This window comes from Chiloscyllium plagiosum, chromosome 2 (genome assembly GCF_004010195.1).
Source record: "Chiloscyllium plagiosum isolate BGI_BamShark_2017 chromosome 2, ASM401019v2, whole genome shotgun sequence".
NCBI classification, from domain to species: domain Eukaryota; kingdom Metazoa; phylum Chordata; class Chondrichthyes; order Orectolobiformes; family Hemiscylliidae; genus Chiloscyllium; species Chiloscyllium plagiosum.
The window spans coordinates 32967584-32972759 of NC_057711.1; positions in this window are offsets into that span (position 1 = coordinate 32967584).

Below are 5176 nucleotides of genomic sequence, written 5' to 3' on the forward strand. Positions count from 1 at the left end.
TCCTCCTGCAGGATTTATAGCTGAAATATGATTTGAAACACACCTATTTAATTGCATCAACCAATAATAGCTGCAAGCCAGTCTGGTTGGTTAAATGCAGAAACACAAACAGCAGTCCTCCCAAGATACTGAACTAAGTACTGTGCCCTGATTAATGCCGGATCATCAGTTTGCTAGATTCAAGGATGTCACCTGTGAAAGTCACAAGTGTTAATTTCCCATCTCTGTACAGTTGATGTGTTCAGGTGAGCTATTCACCAAAGGTGGGTCACCTATATATTGTAAGTAAGTATCATACAAGGCCTTCAACACAATTTTTAAAATCCTCTTTGTCCACTTATAACCCATACTATGTATTGCCTGTAATCAAGTATAAAACATTTTCTTCAATCACTGGCCACTAATATACCAAATCGGCATTGACTGTATTAAGTTATTAGTGCTTGTTGTTCTCCCCACTATGTCCTGTAGCAGCTGTGGCAATCCCCTTGTTGGAAATATTTTTTCCTTCCTTACTTTCTCTCTCTGGGAAATAGACGTGTTCAAAGGTATCACTTATTATAAAACAATTCGTTCATTAAACAATGTTCTCCATTTCCTCTCCCTAGTTCCCCTTCTATCTATGCTGCAGGACAATCCTGTAGGCATTGTCTCAATGGGATATGTTACTGACCTAGGCCCGGACTATAATGAAGCTGAGTTATGAGTTCATATTCCTATCACTGCAGCTGGGGAATTTAAATTCAGATGACTAAATAATATGGAATAAAAAGCTAGTATCAGTGAGGGTGACCACAAATATATCATTGGAAAAATCACATCTGGTTCATTTATGCCCTTTAGGGAAAGAAGTTTGTCATATTTTCCCATTGTGGGTATATATTTATTTCCAGACCCACAGCAATGCAGTTGACTTTTAACTGCGCTGTAGATTGACAGTCACTCAGCTGTTTTCAAAAAGATGATTAGAAATGGGAAATAAATGCCAGCCTTGTCAGAAATACAGTTTCCTGTGAAAAACAACAAAAAATACAGCAGTAACCTATAAACTGCCTTTAATGTAGTAAAATGCCAGAGTATTATGCAATATTTGCTGAAATGTCTGCTATTGCTCATCTGCTGTTCTTCCCCCAAGTCTACTTTACCCAGCCCACCTTAGACAACTTTTTCTTCATTGCTCGGTAATTGCACTTATTTGGATTGATGCCAATACTTTGGGATCCAAGTTAGTTTCCCTCAAATTGAATTTGAAATTCCACTATGTTGTGTTAACCCCGGAGTATCCTTAACTACAAGATCTCTGACTAATTCTACCTCATGACACATGACAAGATTTAAACTAGCCTGCTCCTGGGTAGATTGTAGAAACAAATGATGACTTACTCTACAAATTGTCGTCTATGTTTTCCTTACTCATCTGATTTGTCCAGTCGATATGCAGATTAAAATCACCATTGAAAATTGGAGTGCTCTTCTTACATGCCTCCATTATTTCTTGATTTATATTTGGTCCTGTACTGAAGCTACACTTATTTCCCTTGTTATTCTTTATTTTCACACAAACTGATTCCACATGACAATCTATTGCTTTAACAAATTGCACTGCCAATGCCTGCCACCTTTTCCTTTTTACCTGTTTTACCAGAATGCTGAATATACTTGAACATTGGGTTTCCAGTCCTGGTCAACTTATAACTATATCTCCTGTAAGATTTATGAAATCACATTCATTTATTTCTATTTGCATTGTTAATCCCTCTCGTTTGTTAGAAATGCTACATGCATTCAAAGAACCTTGAAAAATATTTTGACTTCTTACATTTATTAGTTAGAGTCATAGAGATGTACAGCATGGAAACAGACCCTTCGGTCCAACTCATCCATGCCAAACAGATACTCTAAATTAATCTAGTCCCATTTGCCAGCACTTGGCCCCTTTCCCTCTAAACCCTTCCTATTCACTGACCCATCCAAATTCCATTTAAATGTTGTCAATGTACCAGCTTCCACCACTTCCTCTGGCAGCTCATTCCATAAACCCACCACCCATTGTGTGAAAAAGTTGCTCTTTAGGTCCATTTTAAATCTTTGCACTCTCACCCTAAACCTATCCCTCTGGTTTTGGACTCACCCAACCCAGGGGAAAGTTCTTGTCTGTTTATCCATGCCCTTCATGATTTTATAAACCTCTATAAGGTCACCCCTCAACCTCTGCTCCAGAGAGAACAGCCCCAGCCTACAGACAGCCTCTTCTTATAGCTGAAATCCTCCAACTCTGGCAACATCCTTGCAAATCTTATCTGAACCCTTTCATGTTTGACAACATCCTTCCGATAGCAGGGAGACTGGGATTACACAGAATATTCCAACAGCATCCTCACCAATGTCCTGCACAGACGCAACATGACCTGCCAACTCCTATATTCAATGCTGTGACCAATAAAGGAAATCATACCAAACGCCTTCTTCACTACCCTATCTATCTGCAACTCCACTTTCAAGGAATTATGAACCTGCACTCCAAGGTCTTTTTGTTCAGCAACACTCCCCAGGACATTACCATTAAGTGTATAAGTCCTGCTCTGACTTGCCTTCCCAAAATGCAGCATCTCACATGTATCTAAATTAAACTCAATCTGCCACTCCTCGACCTATCGGCCCATTGATAAAGATCCCATTGTGATATGGGGTAACCTTCTTCACTGTCTACCACACCTCCAATTTTGGTGTCATCTGCAAACCTGCTAACTATACCTCCAATGTTCACATCCAAATCATTTACATAAATGATGAAAAGCAGTGGACCCAGCACTGGTCTTTGTGACACACCACTGGTCACAGGCTACCAGTCTGAAAAACAACCCTCCACCACCACCCTCTGTCTTCTACCTTTCAGCTAGTTCTGTATCCAAATGGCTAGTTCTTCCTGTATTTCATACGATCAAACCTTGCTAACCAATCGACCATGAGGAACCTTGTTGAATGCCTTACTGAAGTCTATATAGATGACATCTACCTCTTTGCCCGCATCAATCCTGATTTGGAGGTGCTGGGTTTGGACTGCGGTGTACAAAGTTAAAAATTACAAACACCAGGTTATAGTCCAACAGGTTTATTTGGAAGCAATAGCTTTCGGAGTGCTGCTTACAAATAAACCTGTTGGACTATAACCTGGTGTTGTGTGATTTTTAACTCATCAATTGTCTTTATTACATCTTCAAAAACACAATCAAGTTGGTGAGACATGATTTCCCACCCACAAAGTCATGTTGACTATCCCTAATCAGTTCTTGCCTATCTAAATACATGTAAATCCTGTCCCTCAGGATTCCTCCAACAACTTGCCCACCACTGATGTCAGGCTTACCAGTCTATAGTTTGCTGGCTTTTCTTTGCCACCTTTCTTAAATATTAGCACCATGTTAGCCAACCTCCAGTCTTCTGGCACCTCGCATGTGACTATTGATGATTCATATCAGCAAAGTACCCAGCAATCACTTCCCTAGCTTCCCACAGAGTTCTCAGGTACACTTGATCAGGTCCTGGGCATTTATCCACCTTTATGCATTTTAAGACATCCAGTACCTTTTTCTCTGTAACGTGGACATTTTTCAAGATTTCACCATCTATTTCCAACATTCTGTATCTTCCATGTCCTTCTCCACAGGACACACTGATGCAAAATGCTCATTTTTATCTCCTCCATCTCCTGTGTTTCCATACATAGGCTGCCTTGCTGATCTTTGAGGGGTCCTATTCTCTTCCTAGTTCCCCTTTTGTCTCTAATTTATTTGTAAAATCCCTTTGGATTCTCCTTTTCCCTATTTGCTAAAGCTATCTCCTGTCCTCATCTTGCCCTCCTGATTTTCCTCTTAAGTATACTCCTACTGTCTTTATACTCTTTTAAGGATTCATTCGATCTTTGCTTTCTGTACCTGATACATGCTTCCTTCTTTTTCTGAACTAAAACCTCAATTTCTCTAGTCATGCAGCATTCCCTATACCTACCAGACTTGCCTTTCACCCTAACAGGAACAAATTGTCTCTGGGCTCTCCTTACCTAATTTTTGAAGGCTTTCCATTTTCTAGCTTTCCCTTTACCTGTGAATATCTGCCCCCAATCAACTTTTGAAAGTTTTTGCCTAATACCGTCAAAATTGACCTTTCTCCAATTTAGAACTTCAACTTTTAGATCTGATCTATCCTTTTCTGTCACTATTTTAAAACTAATATAATTATGGTCGCTGGCCCTAAAGCGCTCCCCCACTGACACCTCAGTCACCTGCCCTGCCTTATTTTCCAAGAGTAGGTCAGGTTTTGCACCTTCTCTAGTAGGTTCATCAACATACTGAATCAGAAATTTTTATTATACACACATAACAAATTCCTCTCCATCTAAACCCTTAACACTTTGGCAATCTCAGTCTATGTTTGGAAAGTTAAAATCCCATACCATAACCATCCTATTATACTTACAGATAACTAAGATGTCCTTCTAAATTTGTTTCTCAATTTCTCTCTGACTAATGGGAGGCCTATAATACAATCCCAATAGGGTATTCATCCCTTTCTTATTTCTCAGCTCTTCTGGGGTAGAAGCATACTTGTTTGAGCTGGGTTGGCTACAGAAGACTCCTGCACTACCTGCCTACCCCTCTGACCTTTCCTGGAGTTAACTCATCTACCTGACTATACCTGCAGCTTTTCTCCCTTCCTCTGATTGCCATCCATCACACCCCCTACTCTTGTAAATTCGTCATTGCCTCCAACTGCCGTTCTAACTGATCCACACAATCTGATAGGATTCACAACCAAACACACTTCCTACAGACATAATCATCAGTCACATGGAAACTCTCCCGAATCTCCCACATCTGTCAGGAAGAGTACATCACTCTACTAAAGGCCATCTTTGCACCTTAGCAATTTACAGAAAATAGCACAATCTTACTGCTCTAAAAAACACTGCTCCAGGCTAACTTAGTGCCTATGTTTTATATTTTTAAATTTTAATCAAGAAACAGATCATCATAAAACATATAACCAAAAAGAACACACTCTACTCACTATTAAAAAAGACAGCAAGGTTACATATAAAAAACATTCACTTATCTATGCCTGTGTTGTGATATCTCCCACATAGGTTCCTCCAAGGTCAGCTATGAATTTCACTGTT